Here is a 23,762-nt window from a genome sequence, read left to right as displayed (position 1 = left end):
TGCCATTGGCAAATTTGTTCCTGGTCTACAGATCGTTTGCAGTTTGTTCCACTGATTCCCCATTCACAGTTCATGCTCTGATGCTTTGTTACACAATTCAACCTCTTTGTTTACGGATGATTTACGTAGTTCTTCATCCCAGCACAAAATCTAAATAGGAAATTTTATACTACGTGAAGTATTCCCTTGGTAAATATTTGTGCATTTCAGCCTGACGTTTACCTTACGCAGTAATAGAAGACCTCAAGCACTCAAATGATTGTGAAAGGCAGACACAAATGGCTTGCAAACAAAACCATTAAATCTGAATTCACACTCAAATGTGAACAAATATTCACAGAAAAACTGATCCTAACATTCACTGAGCACTCACTAATCAATGTTTGGGAAGATTATTTGCTTATGGTCCTCTCTGGTCAATGCATGATTTTGAAAGACACCTTGCTTTTCTTCCAGTTCTGCTTCTCGTAATTTATGGCAGATGAACTTATTAACAACTGCTGCAGGTTTGCCCTGAGTTGCTCCTGCCCCCTCTCCCACTCAGAGACCTTAGCTCTGCAGTTGCCTGACTTCCCAACACAGGATGGTTGAGAAGTCATTCGGGAATTTCACTGAACAAATTCTCTGTTATTTTGAGGAACTAAAACACATCCCGTGAGCATTCCTGTCTGTTCTGGGTGTATAACATAGCTGTGGCTTTTAGTCTTTTAGGCCATGAGTTTGTTTCAAAGCATGAGGCAGTGAAGACAGTGTTGGCACATGGAGCGTCTGTGTCCTGGCAGCTGACCTGAACGCCCATGGCTCCCCACAGCTGTGTTAGGTAGGACCCAGCACCTGGGGCTCTGGATAATGCTGCCTCACAATACTTTGGGCAAAGTGTTTCCTGGTCCAGTTGCCCTTTTCTGTCAGCAGCACCTTTTAAAAATTTAACTCTGATTTGCCCTTTTAGTGAGCCCATTGCTCTCTATTATGTTGTTTACCTTCCTAGCATTAGAAGTCTTCATACATTTTTAGGGAATTGTCAAGTTCTTCTAATAAACTTCTTTTTGGTCTAAATAAATTGAACTCTGAATTGTTCCTACCTCCCTTTATTAGGCTGTTTACCACATTTTAGCCCAGTACAGCTTTTTTGATTCCTCACATTTGGTATCTGCTATGTTCTTCTTGGATCTCCAGCCACAAAACAAACCTGAGGTACCTATTCTGCACAAAGTTGAGTCCCTTCTGGACCAAGAGCCCTCACTACATGGAGAGCATGTCTGCTCCCTGTAGGACTGAACCAGGGCTCCACTGGTTCTGAGGTCATGAGCTCTCATTCTCTATTTTAATCCTTCCCTTACCTTATGCTCATGAGCTGCACAACCCTTCTGATTTTCTACCACCCATTTAATGGGGCTCACTACACTAATTTTCATTTTGTTGTTTTCTCCTCCATAGTTAGAAAAACTTTTTTTTCCCCTTCAATTTGCAGCTTACTCACTTCAGAAGCAAAAAAAACCCCTAACAACCAGTGAACAGAAATAAAAATTCTAAACGGCACTTTAGATAGAGAAATAAATATATAAATACATGTAAAATAAATGCATTCCTATGTAAAATTGACTAAGTGATGAATTAAGTGATGAATGCTCTTACTCTAATTTACATTAATCGAAGCTGCTGGATGTTCAGATCTATGCAAACTTAAGCTTAACTCTGGTTATCTATTTTTGAAAAACTCAGCCAAATCTCTAATGAGAGAGAGAAAAAAAATGAACTGAAAAATGTACTGTGAGCAACTGTTACACCTCATATTTGCAATAAAAACAATAGCAGCTACTTCACAACAAGCAGGAAGTTTCCTCTGTATTTAAGGGCATATGAAAAAAAAAAAAAAAAGAGACAGAAGGACACTTCTTTCATTATTGTGTTACTCAGAGTACAAGTTTCAGAGAGCATTTTTAGAAGCCTTCTACAATATTACATGGCATTACTGGCAATGTTGACTGACATCGTTTAGAGTTAACACAGCAAAATGGGAATTGACACATTTTTTTCTGATTTCTTTCCATAAAAAATAATAATCCTATAGATCAACAGCACTTCCAGAGAAACAGTGAGTAAACCAGACAGATTTGATATTGGCTTCAAATTCACAGATGACATTCAACTGCTGTCCTGAACTATCTAAATATTTTGACAACAAGACTGGACTGGAAATATCATTAGGTCAGCATGGCTTGTACAATTTCACATTTCCCTCTTTCTGGTCATTTTGCAAATAAGTTGTTTTCCTTCACAGGTTATTGAAATCAGTGAGCTTTCTCCTTGATATTTTGACACTTGCATTTCTGTTTCTAACAGAAACTAGAAATTATAGGTATGCCTTTACAGAGCTACCCACAGAAGTAACTTGCATTTTGGAGATTCAGGAATGCTGGACTCTGGAAGGTGATTGTATATAGGCCAGGCAGCACATCCTTCATTGAGAGCACACAGGTAAAGCAATGAAAAGAGGAGATCCCATTTCACATTTCTGCTAGTAACTGTAAAATCTACCTAGCCAAGTTCAGCTGTTGAAGCACGTGGATGGTCTAATTGTAATTTACAACTCCATCCTGGGAGGACTGAACCATGCAGTGACTCAGTCCGTGCACAGATGGAACTCCTGTCTTGCATCAGCTGCTGCAAAAATACACTTACTTTCTGTAATAACATCTTACCTTTTTCTGAGTCCCCACAAAAGAGTGAAGAAATTGCATCTCCGACACTGATCTTGTTACATGAACAAGTCCTGAGTCTCCCATATCACAAATGAAGTCTCATGAACTCCACAGCCAACTAGAGCTAAATTCTCTGGCCAGGTAACCCTGTTACGCTTCCTCATGGCAATGTGATGTACTTCGCTTCACAGCCCTGCTACGACTGCAGGTGTGAGCAGACACTCCAGCATCAGCTGACTCCTGATCGCAGGCAGGTTTGTCTTGCAAATAGAAAAGACCAATTAGCTTAGCTTTTCTCATTTTTTCAGTGAAACCTTACTTCATCTGATTAATCCATCATTAGAGAGCATATGAAAGCTGTTGTGCAAGGAAGAAGGGAACAAGCAATTAATATGTGGAAAAGTTAAAGGCAAAGGAGTTTTTTTAATCTTGTTTCAAAATACAGGGGGAAAAAGACTGAAGGGAAAATATGGTAAATGCAAAGCACATAAAAAAACATGTTGAGGTAGGCAAAGTATAACTTACTTCTGGAATTCACGGCTGCAGTAAGTTCATATCTGACTTTTAAAGATTAGTATTTTGAATCTGAGTGAATCACATCAGCTTCTATCAAAGTTCACACTGGGGAAAAAAAAGAAACAGTGATCTATCAAGAATCATGAATGTGAGCTTGACGACTTTCTACAAAGTCGATTTTTCAGGCCCATTGTGTAGATCTATTTCAGTTCCTGGATCATTTAGCAGATAAAGGAGTTCTGACCTTCTTTCTCGTCAGTTTAGCTGCTAGAGGTGTGTGCTTAATTCACATGCTAAAAATCCTAAGGACATTTTTATTGAGTATAACAACACAGCAATGCAGCCACAGTAACTGTTTTTTATACTGCAGGAGAATGGCTGCCTTAATTAATTTTCTCAAAACGTTACAGGATATCAAACTTTATTAAACTAGTCACCCATTTGTGTTATCACTCAAATCCACTTTAAGCTATACATATGTAATTTTAAAGTCTCTAATCTATAATGCTAAATTTTAATTAATTTATTTTTTTAGTCAAAGATATGGAGGAGGCTTATAGTTTAAAATTTCAGAGCTGGTTTCTACTGGCAAAAAAAATGCTAGTGTTTTTTTAGTTTTGCTTTTTTTTTTTTTTTTTTTTTTGCTTTGCCAATCCCCTTCCTTTCACAGTCAGAATGGTTTTTACATCACCTTGATCTCATCCAGGTTGTCTTGTGTGTGAATACATGGTAAAAACAGGTTACACACCTTTCCGTGGTACCAGAAGAGAGACCAAAGCCTGAACTCGCGTTGTGACCAGTCTCTAAAATGGCTGCTCCTTCAGGTCCAGAGGGAGAAAAACAGGCCAGAAAAGCTTCCATTGCTGCTGTCTATGCTGTTTGGTTTTGTAGATTAATCTAGGGTAGCGTTTGGGGGGGTCAATATTTAATTCCTTTGTGGATTGCTATCTTTATTTGAAAGAAAAGGTAAACCAGCTTTTTAAAAAAATACTTTCATTCCTTAAAAAAACCTTATATTCTTGCATTAAAATTACTTTTTTTCCCCACTTTCTTTAAATTCTTCTAGAAGAGACTAGAAAGTTCCCAGAGAAATAAATCTGAGTCTAAAGAACATTATTTTACAGTATTTTACTGTATTTTGGGTCATGTCACTGACTTCCATGGCTCAACATTTATGATAGAAAAAAATTCCAAAATTTTAACCAAGTCCAGACACCTAAAACTGCAATGTTCAGAGAAGCTCCCCAATTGTTTTCTATTTAAAAGAAATAAGAAGCTGCAGATTTTGTACTCTAACTTGTATTGTGCAAGCCACCAACGATGACAGATGTTTTTCAAGCTGCAGTTAGCGAGATAGCATAGATTGAAACTCTTCCTTTTTATTATTGCTTTTGATGCACACAAATCCTTTAAAAGGAATTTTAGCAATTGTTCTATTATTGTATGTCCCCTCTCCCCTTCAGATGAATTATTCATACTTTGTTGTCATAGCAATCCTTTCTCTCTCTCTGAAATGTTTAATAACTAGTCTTGACTCCCAACTAGACAATGAATCAAGGTGTAACAAAAGCTTTATTAACTAATGTGCTTTGAGGCAGACACATTGTTTGTCTTCCACCTACACTTGCCTTAAGCTGTTGTCAGTCCAGTCCAGTGATATTAATGATGACAGCAAAGACATCTGTAAGAAACGCCCTTTACATAAGCTAGTTTCTTAGATAGCGTCCATCTCCTTTGCAGAGTGATGAGCCTCTACTTTTCTGTTAGCCTGACTCTTTTGAAAGTGGCAGTAGGCAGTCACTGCTTTCCGCAGAGGACTCCCTGTCATGACGGATGTGGTGGTTAGTGGGACATTAAGAATCACAGAAAGTGCCAGGTCTTAACAGGAGAAGGGTGACAGTGGCATTTTTCACTGTTTTAAGCCTGTGCCTACATTATGTACCTGTGTTGTTTTGCTCTTTAACTGTGTCCCACAATACAGACCAAGTAAATGTTGATCTAATGTGCCTATTTGCTCCAACCACTATGGTGACCAGCATGACCAATGTTTTACGTCTGAGTGTTGTATTAGAGATCATCATAACCTTTCTACCTACCATACACCTGAGGAGGAGAAATCTGAGTGCAAGAAAGTATTCAGTGAATATGCAGATTTGAATTTTTCCTACCACTTTTCCAACAGGAATATTAGTCAGAGAGGATAAACATCCCCGTTAATTTTTATTTGCTCTGGCAGAAAGATGTCTGCTTCTTTAGCGATGGTGTCACCTCATACAATTGAAGACCTAAAGCTGCATTAAAGAAGACATTTTCCCTTCCTTTGATGAATGCTGGAGAGCCAGCATGGGTGATGACCAGGAGCAGAGCACTGCTCTCCTGGAAGCTCAGCTTCAGTGGTTCCTAGCTTCCAAGACCAGTTTCACTCCATCTCAACACATTGCATTCCCTGCATACTTTTTTTTGAGGTCAGAGATAAGATACTTCAAAACCGCTTTTGAGTTCTCTGTATGCATTCTACAGTTGTTTCATTCAGTCTGCTATTCCCCTGATTTCACAGTTTATGAGAGCCCTGGTCTTCTACATGCCATTCCTAAACTTGAGAAGGCAGTACTGTCCACAAGAAGACAGGGACAGCCCTGGTATTTCAGTTCAGTTCAGTTCAGTGCAGATAACTTTACATTCCCTACCCATACTCACTGTGCAGTTTCATATATAGCCTATATGGGTTCCCCCTGACAGAAACAGTGGACACTGTTGGTCTTAAGCCACTGACATACTGTACCACAGCCAGAGCTGTGTGTAAGTGGTGGACAAATGATCTATAGGTTGTCATATGGATGTATTCTTCTGTAGTGTTCTCCTTTTTCTTCACTTCTATTTGCGGTGTGTGTAGGGGAGAAAAGGAGTGACTTTGCCAATACAGATATCAGAAGAACTGCTGTGGAGACCAGTTGTTATCCCAAGAGGGGCACAGCACCTTTTCAAGTTCATTCTAACTTTAAAATTTTCTTTTGGCTGTCATTATCTTATTTGACTACTTTACCCTGGATTTTGCTCATTCTGCCTATAGTTTTGGCAGTGTCTACACCCAAATTATTCCCTTCAGTCAGGGAAAGTCCGACAAGCTTCTCCTGAGCAGACTGTACCCCTGTAAAACTTCTCATCTGCTTTTCTACCCACATGGGGAGTGGTATATTCAGTATCATTTATTCATCCTCAATTTGGTACATATATTTGATCTAACAAGTGCTTCATCTATTCAATGGCCTATTGAAAAAGTCCACAGAGTCCTTTCCAGCCTTCTGAGATGCAAATATTAAATATAAAGGAGAGTATGCATGACTGGGTTTGAGAATATTTTGTGACACTAGTGTTCATTATGGGGTGCCTATGCCAAAAACTACATTATTTTAATATTTTGTCATAAATCATCATTTGCTGTTGTATACCTATTTTACTTCATAAATGTGTAATGAAAGGTTTCTGAGTTAGACTAAATTTGACTTTTTTAGCATATTAAAATCAAAACAAGTGATGTAAAAGAAGAACGATATTTAAAAATAATTCCACTGGCCCAGATAAAATAATGAAAAAGCTGCAGAAATTTAACAAAAATATCTGGATGATTTAATAGACATTTCAGGATTATGAAGCAATCATTCTCCATGCAAAATAGAATGAATAATACACTATGCAATATGTGGCTGTGCGTCAATTTGAATAAAAATCATGTTGTTTTTTAAATCACATAAGAATACAGGCCTTGTCCAGCAAAGTGTACTAGCTTGTGAGTCCCCTAGGTGAATTCAGCTAGTCTCACTGAATCACCCATCATCACAAGAACACATACTTAAGTTTTGCTGCCTTAGACTTACCTGAAGAGCCAATCTCCTTCTTCCAGCCCAGTCCCCTAGGTTATTCGTTGATTCTTCGTCTTCTTCCAGGCCTCTCTTGCTTCCTTTTTTTTCTGTTAGGCTTGCTTTTTTTCTTTATTTTTTTCCCCCCAGATCACTTATTGAATAAAGTACCAGAATGGTTTTACAATTCAACTCTTGCTCCTGTGCCCCAGCACTCCAACATTGCAACACCTTGATACACTGAGTGGTTATGAGATTTTTGTAATCCAGTGAATTAAAAGGAAATTTCTCTTTCTTGGAAGCCAGGCTTCCTGTTGCTTCCGTGGACCCTGTAGTATCTTGTAGGATCACTATTGTGAGAAAGGACTACAAGTAATCTCCTTTGCAGCGCGTCAGATGCAATCCATCAATACCTTGGCCCTTGTTAATCCTCCCAGACAGCTCCAAAGCTGTAGGATTGAGCTAAGAGCTGAAATCTGGAAACAAGATAGTCAATACTCTCATCTCATTCTTGTGCTTCCTGTATGGACGTGAACACGGGTCTACAGTAGGGAACAGCACTTCTGCAGTCTGAAATGCTCTTACCTCTCAACACACACTTCAAAATATCTTTTATCCCATTTTTGTTTCCAGGAAGCAACCAAGAAGCTCCCCAAAACAATTCTGGACTTCACAGCCTTCTAAATGAGTAACAGAAACAAGGTACATTTCCGTCAGAAATGTGTGATGTATGAGTCAGACATACACAGCTTTATTCTATCTATTCATTTACCCCATCTCTGATCAATATCAAGCCTGACTGCAAAAGCCAAAGGAGCCCCAGGGCTGTGACCTGGGTATCTTCCTTTGCTGTACTGTGTCTCCAGGGTGCAGCTTCTCACATGTGACAGAGCTCTCTCCCTTTCTCCCCCCAGGTACATGGAGATGCCTAAAGCAGCACCCAGAGCTGCAATTTTTGAGGTCCAGTTGTTCTTAACACCACAGCAATGACAATCCAGGGCTTAAATTCAGGAAACAATGTCATCCTTTCAAGCTTCATTCACTTTCTCTCTCCATTATTGCCTCAGACACAAAGCTTTCAGTTAAAAGCCACTAAACATTTCCTAACTAAGGGACAGCTTAGTTCAAGGCCTTAAAAATTCATCCAAAGAACAGACTGTTCATAAAAGTAAAGAAAAACACTGCAGACTCTGCATTGAGTGCCTGTGTTCTTCAGACAGACTTATGCTTTCCCAGCCTGGAGGAGAGGCCCCCATGTGTACCAGCTCGTTATCTATGTGTGCCGGTTTTGGCTGGGATAGAGTTAATTTTCTTCAAAGTAGCTGGTGTGGGACCACATTTTGGATTTGTCCTGGAAACAGTGTTGATAATACAGGGATGTGGTCATTATTGCTGAGCAGTGCTGACACAGAGCCAAGGCCTTTTCTGCTTCTCACCCCACCCCACCAGTGAGGAGGCTGGGGGTGCACAAGAAGCTGGGAGGGGACACAGCTGGGACAGCTGACCCCAACTGACCAAAGGGGCTATTCCATACCATAGGATGTCATGTTCAGCATATAAAGCTGGGGGAAGAAGAAGGAAGGGGGGGATGTTCAGAGTGATGCCATTTTGTCTTCCCAAGTAACCGTTACGTGTGATGGAGCCCTGCTTTCCTGGAGATGGCTGAACACCTGCCTGCTGATGGGAAGTAGTGAAGGAATTCCTTGTTTTGCTTTGCTTGCATGTGCGGCTTTTGCCTTACCTATTAAACTGTCTTTATCTCCTCCCACGAGTTTTCTCACTTTTACCCTCTGTTCTTCTCCCCCATGCCACCAGGGAGGAATGAGTGAGCAGCTGGGTGGTGCTGAGTTACTTGCTGGGGTTAAACCATGACACTATGGAACATCCTGCTGAGAGAGACACTGTTGGTTTTGGAAATTAATGCGTCTGGTTCAAAATAGAAAACCTGTACAATGTTTTTCAGGACTTTTTCTTAAAACTTACTCATTACTTGATAAAAGAAACAATATTGCTTTTTATAAGAGGGAGAGAGAATAGGAACAGCTTGATTTTGTTGCCATTACACACCTATATTTGACGTGCCTTAAAACTACCACCTCTGGAAGAGCCAGAATGCAGCCTGCAAAAGCTGTGTGGCCAATTATCAGCATTAGTGACTATAGCCCATGAAGCAATGCTTTGCCACGGGCAATCAAAGACTCAACTGTAGGAAAACATCACCACTGGTTATATTGCTACAGGGCTGTAGGTGTGCAGCTCTCAGCTCTCCTGTACTTCTGGAGGATTCACAAGCATGCTCTAGCCCCAGGAGAGATTGCCGGCAGCAGCCAAGGACAGCAGGAATCCTGAGCTGCTGCCAACCAAAGTGCGCTTTGGCCCCAGGGCAGCTGAGCTCTCCAGCCGCAATCACCACTTGGACCCATCTACATACCTGTCCCTCCCACAGAGTTTGGATGTAGACTTTCTTCCTATTTCCGGCAAAGGAAAAGGCTGTAGGCAGAAATGTACTAATAAACATAAGTTTTAGTCCTCAAGTCCCTCCTGAACTGAATGTTCTTATGGCTTCTGCCTGCAGGATCTCTGCTGTCCCTTCTTCTCTCTTTCTCTTGCCTCAGAGAAAAGCTCAGTATTTTATACTTCTGAGTTAATGAGCCGGCCTGCCTGACCTGACTGTCAGGATGAATCAGCAGGCTAGTTCTGCACCTCCATGCCATATCGACACTCTCTCTAAAGTGGATTTGACATCATTTAATAATATTTTTTCCTGTATTAGTCCAGAGGTGATTCTCTCATACCTTACAAACATGAGTGGATCGTTAACGTTATTACACTTAAGGTGGGTCTCATAGTCCAGCTTCAGCCCAGGTACAGGATGGATTTTGTTCTTTGTAATAATCTGTATCAACAGCTACTGGTCGGTGGGTAACTGTTTCTGTCCTTTTGCATAACTCTCTAAAGGGGATGCCAGAGTGGAAGCCTACATTCAAATCAGATTCCTAATTTAAATTTCATGTACATTTATTAGCAAACATATATAAAATTAAAATTTAAATACTGGCAACTCACATACATACCTGCATTTACTATAATTAATTAAATTATTGGTATTAAATAAACATTAATATCCCTATACTACATGTGAACTGCTGAAGGCAAGTCCCTGAACCAGGTAATTTAGGAGTTATGAAGTTCTAGATCTAAATCTGCAAATGTACTGAACTAGTTAAAAAGCTATAGCCTCTTCTGCAACTTCAGGGATGATATTTTCTGCATTTCTGTTTGTTTAGTTACTTAAATTCAGTGACTAATTTATTCATAGCTGAGAAATTTTTGGCTGCTGAAAAAGTGGATAGCTTATTATCCCCTTCCAATCCATAAATATAAATGAGGTGTAACAGGATGAGATCTGGTAGTTCTAAAATCATGACAGACATGATGATCAGAAACTATTAGTACGATTTGTTAACCATGGACAATACTTCCTTTGTTTAATGAATCAATTAGTTTTAAAACCCATTTCGATAAATGAATGTTTTCCCTAAGTAACCAGCTATTTAAGGTGGTTTAATTTAACTAAAATAAACAACTTTATAATGTTGGGTTTGTGCTTTTAATTGAGTTGCAAATTCCATCCAACTGCATCTTGACAACAGACGCAAATAAGAGCATAGTCATAATAGGGTAAATAGTAAATGTATCTTTTGCCATTTACCTAAATTACTTTATAATCATAATCTGACTAAAGGTATATCAGGCTATACACTGGCTAAATACATGTAATATATTCACCTCACTAAAATAACTACCTTATTTAACATACAGGTTGTATTTAGGTGAAAATCAACACATTCTTGTGGTTACTAATCAGGAGGGTCCAATATTCCTTTAGGAAGGTGACTAATAAGTAAAAATGCAAAGCAAGATTAAAATTGATTATTTAAAACTAAGTTTTCTCTTTGCTGGTTTAAATGATGATTAAAATTGGTAATAGAAATCAATCCACAGTAGTCAACTCCTGCTTTTTATTAGAAACACAGCTTTAATTGTTTTTCTGTGGCAGAATATATCACAAATGAAGAGAAAATCACTTTTTGTGATCATTTATCTATGTGGTAATTTTTTAAGCACAAAGGACCCTTTTACTCTGCTGGGGAAATTCTGTGGACTGGAAGTTAGCGGGTAAGCATCTCTTAGGAATGGCACCAATCCAACATGATATCATCCTGCTGTAGACTTCAGCTTAATTTTAAGCCAGCTTTAAGATCATTTACATGTACGTAATTCTTTAATTACCAGAAAGAGCACTTTGTAACATTAGCATAATATCTGGCAACATTATTCACATTCCTTTCATCAATACGGATGCTTACAAATACCATAGCATATGGAAAGCTGCCAACTTCACTTGAGCCACTGAATTGTTCTGCCCATTATTCAATTTTCTTAGCATACATTCACAAAATAGAGGCATGTATCAGGTCTGGCTGAGATGCAGTTAATTTTCCCCATAGCCGCCCTCATAGTGCTGTGCTTTGTATTAGCAGCTAGAAAGGTGTTGATAACACCTAGTGTTTTGGCTACTGCTGAGCAGTGCTCACACAACTTCAAGGCTGTCTCTGCATTTACCCCTCCTCACCAGTAGGCTGGGGGTGGGCAAGATCTTGGAAGGCGACATAGCCAGGACAGCTGACCCAAACTGACCAAAAGGATATTCCACACCATATGATGTCTGCTCAGCAATAAAAGCTAAGAGAAAGGAAAAGGAAGGGGGGACATTCATCATTTATGACATTTGTCTTCTGGAGCAAGTGCTACGCATACTGAAGCCCTGCTTCCCAGGAAGTGGCTGGGCACCAGCTGCTGATGGGAAGTATAGAATAAAATCTGTGTTTTCCTTTTGCTTGCATGAACAGCTTTTACTTTTGTTAAACTACCTTTATCTTGACCCACATTTTTTTTTCCCATCCATTTTCTCCCCGCCCCATCCTGCTGAGAAGGGGAGTGATAGAGTGGCTTAGTGGCACCTGGTATCCAGCCAAGGTCAACCCACCACAAGGCATTTTAAAGTAGCAAATGATAGTAACCTGCGTAGTACTGTTTGGAAAACAAATCTCATCATCTCAGCTGTCCCCTGGTTACCTCTGTGTGGGAATCTCTTCAGCATCCCTTCTCCTCTTTCCCCTTGCTCTTGTGAAGTGACAGACAAAAGTCTCGTCAGTTAAGGGCTGAAGTGACAGCCCTGAAGACTGTAACCTTCCTATAAACCCATCTAATAAGAATAACAGGCTTAACAAAAATTCAAACCTACCATCACAGTCTTTCCAAGAGACAAATTATATGGGATGAGGGGCCTGTTCAGATTTCAGCTTCCTTCCTCAGGATGCTCAACAGCACCATTAAATGCAATGCTTTATAAGGCAGGGATTGTTCGTACAGAAGACATAACTGCAAATGCAATACATAAAAGGGGCAAATTCAGCGTACTCCACGGGGTGAAAATAAAACCCATTGGCAAGGCAATCACTACAGCCCTGCTGCATAAGGAACGGATGACACATTAAACAAGGAAGCTACATGTGGAATTTGCATAGATCCACATCATGCCTGCCCATTTGCCCTGCCTTTTCCTTGCAGAGTGCGGGTAGCTGCAGGAAGCATGGGGCCTGGAGGCAGGAGAACTTTGTTGTGGGGCACTTTTTACTTCTCTGTCCAAAACAGGGGCCTCACACAGGGGTCCTCAGTGTCCTCAGTGCCATTGCACTCAGGTGCTGCAGAACAAACTTATATCTGTTACTGCTCCATGGGCATATTTCTCTTTTCCTGTAGTTAGCCAGCCTTGGAGAGAGACTTGCATTTTCGCTTTTCTCAAATGGAAGAGAGTAAAAGAGAATGCCTTAATTTTGGGGAAGACATCTGAGAACACAATATGAAAGTGCCCCAGTATTTTTCCCATTGCTCCCAGAAAATGATGAGGACGGTCTTGTGTCAACCACTGAGGAAAATCACTGAAGCAAAATCAGAGTATCAGTCATGAGCTCCCTCTCCATTACAGCCTTCTGTAGCCAAGCCGCACTTAAACTCTCCCTTCATTACATCCATCCACGTTCTAGGTAGAGGCACTTCTCTTACATTGTAGGAGACAGTTCCTCTCCAACAAGGACTCAGATGCAATTCACTGAAGCAGAAAAGAGGAAATTACATCCTGGATATTAGCTGCTTGAAATTTTCAGGAAAAATTATTAACATTTAAATGATCTTGCCCTCTAGGCCATACGCAACTGCACTTCAAAGCCAAGCAAACAAGAGGCTGCTCCACAACTTGCATCTGAATTCAAGGAAAGAGTAGTGTATGATCTCTGCAGCTCTGTGCTGGTGATATTTAATTCTTAGAGTTAAGGAAAGAGACAGTTTTGTCCACATAAACTTACAGTCCAGTCTGGGTCATAAATTAAAAGGCAGCCCCAAGCATCCTTTACAATGCTATTCAGATGGGCATAATAAAAACACCAATGGCTTTTGCTGTGATCTATCTGTCTCAGTAGGGAAGAAACAGAAATCTTACTGAATATAAAGGATTCTGATGTGATGTGGTCCTGTATGTGTCATACCATACCTAAGAAAAAGTTCAGAATAGGAGCTATTTTATGCAAACTAGTTAATCTCCAGGAAATTCTGCTTTCATCCTCTGTCTCCTCTGTCTTCCTATCCTCAGTCTTATATTTAACAGAAATCTAAATGGAAACTAGAATATTCTTCCTTTAGGAAATTCCAGTATTTTGATGCTTGATTTGTGTATAAATACCTAATGAGGGGACAGGATGGAGTAAAGAAGAGGGAGACAGTGGTGCCCAGCAAGAGGACAAGAGGCAATTGCCACAAACTTACAGACAGGAAATTCAACTTAAATATAAAAAAAAAAAAAAAAAAAGTTACTGTGAGGGTGGTCAAATACTGACTGGCACAGGTTGCCCAGGGAGATTGTGGAGTCTCCAATCCTTAGATATGTTCAGCACCCGACTGAATGTTACCTTGAGCAACCTGCTGTAGCTTGGACGCTGCTTCTGACCAGAGACTTCCAAGGGTCCCTTCAAACCTCACCTGCTCCGTGATTTCAAAGTCTCAGCAAGTTTCTAAGGTAACACAGCAAAATATCCCACTGTAAGATTTACAATCAAAACAATCATGTCAGTGTTCTTGTATGGAAGCATTTCAGTTTGTTCAATCTAAGTTATAAGTTTATTTTCAGATCTTTTTAGCATTAAATTACAATTGCCTCCTTTACCCATGATTATCTTGGGGTAAATTATTCCCCATTATTACCTTCTTTTACCAGTCCATCATTTACTTTGGTATCACATGTCCTGTCAACATATGGCACAGCTAAACTGTGGGAGAAGAAGAACATAGGTGATAAAGTACCCAAACTGCAATTTCAAGAGCCTGGCAAAATCTTCTGTGACTCAAGAGTAAATATTTTTGTTTGGTTCAAGAAACCAAAATATTTTAAATTCATCATACAAAATGATGACAACTATGTAATTTCAGTATTCCTGATAGAAAAAAAAAAAATCTTTGGAAGCATGATTCTATTCCCTTTAGTTTGTAGAAACTACATTTCCCACAGAAAAAAAAAAAAAAAAAAAACCACATAGATGTAAACTACCAATAAGCACTGGGTTCACAAAACATAATGGGAGACTGTATTGTGCTTCACAATCATCTTTGATATCCTATTGCCTACTCTGCAGTAGAAAAGGGGCCAATCCACAATTGGTAACTCCCACAGAGGCCTATGGAGAAAAGTATTGGGAACAGGGAGAAAATATCCCAACCCTACTGTCATCCCAAAGTGTCTGCTTACTGTTGTATGTGACAGAAGTTAAGAGCTAATAATGAGCTACACGCATCTATCCCATCTAGCAGCTTAGATGCAAAATATTTGTTCCTGTACATACCGACATAAAATCTAAGGATCAGTTGAGGATACACATCCCAGTGAAAAATGACAATGCAAATGGCTCCACAGCCAGATAAGTTGTCACAGCCCTGCTCCCACCTCTGCCACTTCAAAGAATGCCGCTACGCCTTGTGCTGTAGTAGCACAGCAGAGCCAACCCAGCCAAAAGCAGCCCTGCAAAACAAAGAGGAGATAATTTTTCAAGCTGATCCATTCCCTGAACTGCAACTGCCCATTCACAAGGAAGTCAGCAGGATCACACAGCCAGGGAGCGTGAGAAGCAACGACAGCCTCAAATAGATCAGCCTAAGTGGCCGCTGAGCATGTCTCTGGCTCACAAAATTATGTATGTATGTGTATACGTATGTGTGTGTGTTGTGTGTGTGTGTGTTTGTGTAAGGGAGACCTTTATCTTTTCAAAGCAAAGAGCTGTTAATTAACTAAGCAAGTACTAGCACTTGGTCTAACGGAGAGAACCGGCACCTCTCAGGAAATGAAATAATATTTAGTTCAGTCAAGAGAGAAATTGTGGAGAGGAAGAGTAAATCTGTAAGTACCTCCTGGTGGACTTCAGATGGACTATAAAAGCTAGCATCCCCAAGGTGTTCTCTCCACAGCATGCAACCCAAGGTGTTAAACACACACAAGTCCAGGATCCCTAATGAGGCATACACGAGGAAAAGCTGCAGCAGGTTAGCTGGACTGAGGGACAGACCCTCCTGGCTGAATCTCAGGGGAGACAAATTACATATAGCTCCTCTGCCCCTGTCTTTTATAACTGTGCTGCTTACCTTGGATGTGCACAATCACTGCATTTTCCTTTTACCTTGCCCAAGTTGTTCATGATCTCAGGGCTCCTGCACAGCAAGGTATTCCTCATCCAAAGGCATGGCCAAGCCACAAACTGTGACGCAAAACGCCCGCACGAGTATCCCTGCTTCCAGCCTCTTCCCCAGAGCGGTGAAGGGCAGCAGAGCAGCTGCTGCTGTAGTCCTGATGGCATAGTGTGAGTCTGTGGGCATTTTTCACATCCTTGATGCACAGTCCCTTTTTCAAATAGCAGAATCCCTTATCCTCTGTGTTCATACAGTATATACAGTTTTTTGGAAATGGAAAAAAAATCTCTAAGTACCTCAGAGACACAAAAAATACTCAGCAATTGATCTGTTGTGACATTTATGTACACAAGTAAAGATCAGCTGCCATATATTAAACATAATATATTGTAGATATATTTTATTCCCCTGCTGTTCTTGAGGAATGAAAGTGCTTCTGAGGACAGGTGTGAGAAATGAAAAGTGCTTGGATTGTGTAGGGAAAGATGGTTCTGAATAACGTTAAATTTTTAATAACTTGCGAGTTGTGTCATCAGCAGAGCAGCAGTAGATGTGAGAAAGTAGAAGTAAGAACCACATGGAAATCTCTCCACACATATCGCTCCTGTTACCTTTAATTTTTCCCCCCACCAATCTTTTTGAAGGATGCTGCTGACTCCAAGTCTGCTGCTGTTGTGAGTCATGTTGTGCTGATCACCTGCCGGAGCCCAGGAGATCTCTAGGCAAGAGGCATATGCAGGCTGGGAATAAGATCTGTTTGAAGGGAAAAGCCAGCCTCTCTTATAATTATTTTTCCTCCAGCAAAGCAAGCAGAAGTAGTGGGGATTTCTCTCTGGCAGAGCTAGCTAATTCAAAACCCACCTCCCTTTTTTCACTGCTTCATAATAAAGAAATACAGTATTGGTCTGCTTCCTAGTAGAAATTAAAACAAAAATAGGTTTAGGCATCAATTGTTCTTGTATAACCAGCTGCTACAGTTATCTTCTCTCATCCTGTTAACCTAAAACCACACCTATTATACACTACTGATAGGGAAAATCTGCACAATGTGGGATGCAATATTCAGCTCACACAGTTGGAGTTCACTGGACCAGTTGAGTGCTGAAGAACAGGGTAAGCTGACAATTGTTTAAACACATCTTCTTGCTCAGCTGGTCAATTATTCACAGGTACAATGGAGCAGGAAAACAGCTTCTGTTAGTGTGAAATGTGCATCTACATCTATCAATGACTTGCTGTGAGATCTTTGGCCATCACTTCCCTTCTCTGTACCTCTGGTTTTCCCCCCACTCCTCGCTCTTTGCTAGCCCAGGTTCGCATGGTCTGAGTGGCTGCCTTTTGCTGCATAACATGGAGCATGAGACCCTTGATCTTGGTCAGGGCTTCGAGGTGCTGCTGTTCACAGTTAAATAATAGCTGCTTCTTTTTCCCTGCTGTAAGCTATGACATCATCCTTCTCTTGGAGGAAAATTGCTAAGATGGTGCTCAAGTTAAGTTAAACGGTCTCCACCCTGCTACAGCTCCTCTGCACAACCCAAAGCAGCCCACTGAAGGTCCAGCCCAAGATGGCAGGAGATCAGCATCTTTATGTACTCAGTAACTCTTGAAAAACAGAGCAAGAACCATAGTCTGTCTTTCAGCTCGTGACCCAGCTCTAACTCTCATTCGAAAGATAGACATCGTCTGCTGCCTTGCTTAACATGGCATTTATAAGTTCATCAGTGTTGCAGTGTTCAGCTTCTGCAGTGATGACGACCAAAGGTTCAGAGGCTAACAGAAACAAAGTTTGCCAAAATACCAACCTATGTGTTTTTTGAAGGCTTGTTTTGACACACAAAATCCCTATTAATTCACAAAAATAATTTATTGCAGTCTCACACCTCTGCAGGAGGTCCTGTCATATTGATAGGACAAAAATCTCACATGCCTTATATTTGTTTGAAGGGTTTGCAAAGGTTTTTATCTGTTTTATTTATTATTTAGGAAATACTGTAAGCGTAAAAGATGCTTTACGAAGTACAGGAGAAGACAAGGTCTCTGGCACCAAAAGTCCTGTGATCTACTTCAAATACAATACATGCAACATCGGTTTAGATGCAAGTGTGTGTAAGGTGTCAGTTATGCGGGAAAAACAATGTACAGGTTTTCATTAAAAGACAAAAAAGACTTAAATTCTCAAAAGACCTCCACTGATCTTTTTCCTTTGAAATCATGCAATGATACATAGTCACAATTCTGTTTTTAAACTAAAGCAGTAATGAGCGCTGGCAGCACAGTACATTTGTGCAACTTTACACTAACAGGCCCAAAGTTGAGCCTATTAAAAAGAAGAAAAATCTGTACCGAGGCAACAGATTTCATATTTAAGTGTAGCATCATTACAGAAACAAATAAAAAAGCCTTCTTATCCCACACACATACTATATGCAAGATTTCTAGAGGAAACAAAGGTCCTGGAGGTTTAAGAGTAATCTCATGATAGTAAGATGTAGAAACTGCTATCCTAACTCCAGATCTCTGCAAACCTCTTTTCTTTTACTCTCTGCAGACCCGTAATAGATATGATACTTAATAATTCCTCTCGCAAAAGGTTAGGATTTGGGGGTATGTGTGTGCTGCTTCTGTTCTTCGGACTTTTTTTCACATCATACCACAGTTTATGCTGAATACTAATTCTGCATCGCACACTTGACCCTTAAAGAATATAATTATATGTTACATATTACAATATAATACAATATAATATAATAAATATAATATATAATAATTATTATATTATGATATATTATATATATGCTCATATATTATATAAAATCTCACCACAACCAATGGGAGCACTGTCACATCCTGCAGAACACAGAGGAAAAGGGAAGAGTTTGGACAGAGAAACTGTTGTGATGCACTACTCCTGAATCAGAAAAAATACACGGTTAAATAGTCTGATATTATATTAAAAGCAATATAGAATTAAAAATTTGGACAGTTGAAATCCCTTACCAAGACTGAAAAACACATATGGCAAGAAGACCAATTAATGACTCTTGCCAACATATCTTTATCTGCTCTAAGTGAAAAAAATAGACATTAGATAAAGTACCAATTGCTGTGCCTCTCAGATATATTGTTGAGATCCTTGTTTGTTTGCATATGGATCAAAAGGAGATTGCTTGGGAAAAGACTGCATTGTGCCCACTCTTCTGGAGCAGATTTTCCTGGATTTCCTATGAAGCAGCAGGCGGTTAGGAATTAAGTTGCTGTGAGCTCCAAAGGTCACAAATACTTCAGTATTTCATTCAAACTAATGGTGGGCACTGCTACAGACCAATGTATTTTAAAAAACCCACCTTTCCCTGAATTAGAAACAACCATTTTCACTTTATGTTCACTAGCAGTGCATCTTCAGTGGTTTTGCACTAGAAATATTGCTTATTTATTTTCATGGACACCAGGGACCGGTTCCTGCTCATTAGAGTAGCAGAGGTGCAATCTAAGTCCATTGAAGTTAATCAAGTAACTATAGCTTCCTACTGATATAATGCCCACCCTCCTAATAAAAACCTGTCCTCAGAACGCTATCTGTTCTTTAAATTTTAATATGCAGAAACATATATATTGAAAAAAATCTCAGCCATAAACAGAACTAAACACTTTAGAAAAAGTCAGTTTTATCTTGCATTATCTTGGATCTAGCAATTACTTTTGCTGATTGCCAGTGCACAATTACATGAATGTACAAAGATTTAATTCTGTTCTCACAGAACATTGGGCAGTTTGTGTGTAAATGAGCCTACCCACATGTGCTGTCTCCACACATTTGTTGTCACTAATGCTAAACAGTGGTTTGCTGTGCCAAAGTGAGTGTAAGATACAGTCTAAAAGAGGATGGGGAGCAGAGAGAGGCACATCTATTTTCCATGTCTTTACCAGGTTAGGAAAAAAAAACCAAAGGAAACAACCCCCAGATTTCATTACTAAGGACTGAAACTAAAAACATGCAATTAAAACCATAGAACATTTCCAGTGACAGTTAAAGGCATTTGAAAGGTGAGATCTTTGCAAAGTGTCCTGCATTAATTAAAAATAAATCTAAGAAAATGTAAGTATACAGATAACAAAGCTGATTAATTCTTTATTCTCTGAGCAAAATAAAATCTTGAATGTATGTACTATAGGTACATTGCAAAGTATTACTATATGACAGAAAATGTGTCAATTTTGCTACTGTAATGCAACCTGAAGATTGTGATGCAAACCAACATAAAGTGTCTTTATGTGATATAGCTGGACTTCTGACCCTTTTGTGACAATAATTAGGCTGAACACAACGTGGAAAATAAGGAAGGGAAGGGCATCTGAGATATCATTTAATGTTAGACTTACTGCAATCAGCTGTGTAAATATAACATTCCCTTCAGTATTTGTTCACCTTTGTTAAAAAGGTGGACAGTGTCAGAAAAGTAATAAGCTGTGGGGTAGCTGCATTGTACCCAATATTTTGAACAAGATCCTATAAAACACTATTTTCCTTGGTATAGATCCAGGAAGACACTGACGTGTATTCTTGGCTGTCTGGCATGGAAACAATCTTAATGCAGCTATTTGAACTTTTCACATATTTGCCATTACACATGTCCTCATTTGCTGTGCTGGATTAGGGCCATGTACACAGGAAGCCAAACTACCTGTTTACCTTGAACCAGCTGCCTGATCAAGAGAATACTAAGGCACCAGACCTGTATAATAAAATTTGGATGAAAAAGATCTAGTTCTCAGGTACTATGTTAATGCACACCCCAGGAATTGGAACCAGTCCTAAGAGAGAATATAAGGTATCACTCTTCTGATCTTGTACCATTTTAAAAGAGTAATGGTTTATTCCTGATATGTGTTTTCTCCCTCCCTGCTAAATTGTTATAATCAGTTCCTCACTCCCTAATCCTTCATTTTCGTAATAACCTCTTGTGAGAAGCTCTGCCTTGTCTTAATGCCATCTTTTTCATCTGCACAATTAAGATTAAATTATCAGATTTAATCACATTACTCATATTAGACAGATTTAGATATCATTTACAGGGATCCCAATCTCATCTAAAAACCCTACCAAAATCAATGGAGTTAGGATTTTTGTAAGTGATAACAAATAAAGCCACAGGCAGTGCTGACTTAGTGTGGAACAGCAGTAGGCACCGGCTGGTATTAGCTTTCCTGATGCCTTGAGCTTCTGACCTTGTTCATCCCACTGCATTTTCACTGGCTGGCCATTTCAGGGCTTCTGCTGCAATTAATGAGGTTGTTAAATAGTGGGAGGTTATGGGAAACTGATGAATTTTGAGAATTTCAGACTTCAGAAAAATCTTCTTTAGAATTTAACTGACAGCTTGATCTTCTGGGAAAAAGTTAGTAACCAGAAACAGTCAGGCTGAGACATGACCTGCACAACTCATTTGCTTTGTGGCCTCCTTGAGCTTCATCACTAAAATTACAGGAAGAGAGTTTTCATAAAATTCTGCTGCTCATAGCAAATGGTTTTAAAGGCACAGAAACCATGCTGAGAGAATTCCGCTCTCAGGTCTGTAAGCATAATGAGAAAATCAAACCAAGGAAAAGTTTCTAATCTTAGTTGTAAGATCTAAGAACTGACTTTTCCCCCCCCCCCCTTTATTTCCTCCTAGAGGACAGAACAATGGTGAAAATAGTAGTTTTTCAAGCATCTTCAAAAGACTGAGTTTGTTAACTTCTTAATCTTTCTTGTGTAAGTGAAGAATGAACTGCATTCTCTGTATCAAGCTTTTGCATCTTAAAGAACAGCATATAGATTTTTAAAAGGAACCTTATAAAGACCAAGTCTAGAATTATTTATTATGTTTTAATTTCCCCTTTTAAAATGACATCAGTCGTGAACTATTAAATGTAATGTATTTCATCTGGTATTTTCATCTTTTATCACAACAGTACGGTCCACCAGTGTGTTAATCAAAAATTAAGGACAAAGTAATCCCAGAGACTCATAGTAGCATTTCACCCATGCAGAGATTCCTGCAGAGATTAGGAGAACAAAACATAAGATTTCTACATGGTTTAGTATTGGACTTGGCAGTTAACGGTTGGACTTGATGATCTTAAGGGTCTTTTCCAACCTTAACGGTTCTATGATTCTATGATTCTACTGGGCAAGTCTGAATTTTTATTAGATTTTACCATTTCTGTGTACATTTTAGGGCAATTACAGCGCTAACAGAAATGCAGTGCACAAGGCCTCATGTATCTGGTGAAGATGCCCTCATCAGTTTTGAGCAATTCTGTACACAGATCGCATGTTCACTGTCCTTGAAGTGCCAAATCTAATCTAAGGTCTATATTTTGCTCAACATCTAGTTAGCTTTGATGTATCACAGCAGACCAGCAGGTATCACTAAAACACAAAACACCACAAATTATGTTCTTAGCAGTTCTGCTTCCTGAAACAGACGATCCCATGGTGAGATGAGATTTTTATTCTAAATTTATACACACTCATCACAGTGCTGTAATCTGTGGTTAAAGGTTTAATCTATGTATTTTATCTTGGCTTCTATATAACAACTAGTCTTGCAAGCAAAGCCCTTATCTCTCCAATGGACAGATTAAGAAAGGGACCAAAGGGTGGCTAAGCTCTGCAATTATATCACTACATCAATACCAAGAGGGAAATCTATTGGCTTCAATAAAATAGAAATGAATTTTTAGTTAATCATCTCACAAAGTTTATGATTCTTAAGTATTTTCTTTGAACTTTCCTGTCCTTGAAAATCTCACTTTTTCCTAGACCTAAAAGAAGGCTTTTCTGTATATTATTTCCAACACAGGCAAGTCGTGAGCTACTGGAAACATCTCCCATTACATTCTCATGAAATTTCTATCTCCGCTTCCAATCCAAATAATTTTAGACAAGTTCACATATATTAGCTTAGATATGCTAAGGCATATCTAACCTGCTCATATGAGCAGGTTTTTTTAAGCTTCAGATTGGAAGGACTAAGACCTCCTTAAAATACAAATTAAAAATTTGATAAAGCTGTCACAGTTCATCTTCCTGAAACAAGCACTTTCTCTTCTTCTCAGTAAACTGCTGGCTTTTTATGATATGCTATTCAAAAGTCAAGATCCTTTCCAGTTCTCACAGACATCAGATATTCCATCATATTCATTAAACACATGAAGAGTGTAGAAATACTACTTGTTAGCACTGTTCTTCCCTTCCTCCAGCAAGCTCTATAGAGTGACTGTCCATGCAATTTGCCTGCACAGCTGCATCCCCCACCTCATTCCTGTCAACATGGATTTCTTAGCTGACTGGAACAGAAGTAATCCTGAGACTTAGTTTGAAGTGCAGGTACGTGATATACATTTGGTGTATGAGGTACTTTTGGAGTGGGGGTGTAGGCACAAAGATTCCCCCAGATATGTCATGTATAGTGTTGTAAAATTATTTGGACTGAGAAAGCAAAAAGAAAAAGGAAAATAGCATTGCTTGAGCTTTTCAATATTTACATTAAAACCAGTTAGGCTATGATCTATGAAGAGAAATTTTATGTATGTGCATGTGTCAAAAAGTCTTTGAAGTGTTTCTAGCAAGCCCTTGTGAAGGAGATCAATATCGAGCATCAAGGATGGAGTTTTCAGTTCTACTAATACTTTAAGGTGATAATCCATTTGGAGAAAAGCATGTCTAAACTTCTGTTCTAGTTATGTGGGCCTCCTCTCCTGCTGTGTAGGGCTCAGGTACCAGCTGCCCTTACTCCAAACCAGCAGACACAGTTTAAACCTGCAAAAATCTCTTGTCTGTTCCTGCCCTCTCTGGATTCCTGGGAATTTGTGTTGTGAAAATTGGACTTTTCAGTATTGCTTCATACAT

The sequence above is a fragment of the Platalea leucorodia genome (genome assembly GCF_965183815.1).
Source record: "Platalea leucorodia genome assembly, chromosome: 3".
Taxonomy (NCBI): domain Eukaryota; kingdom Metazoa; phylum Chordata; class Aves; order Pelecaniformes; family Threskiornithidae; genus Platalea; species Platalea leucorodia.
Note: the sequence above shows the minus strand (reverse complement) of the source record.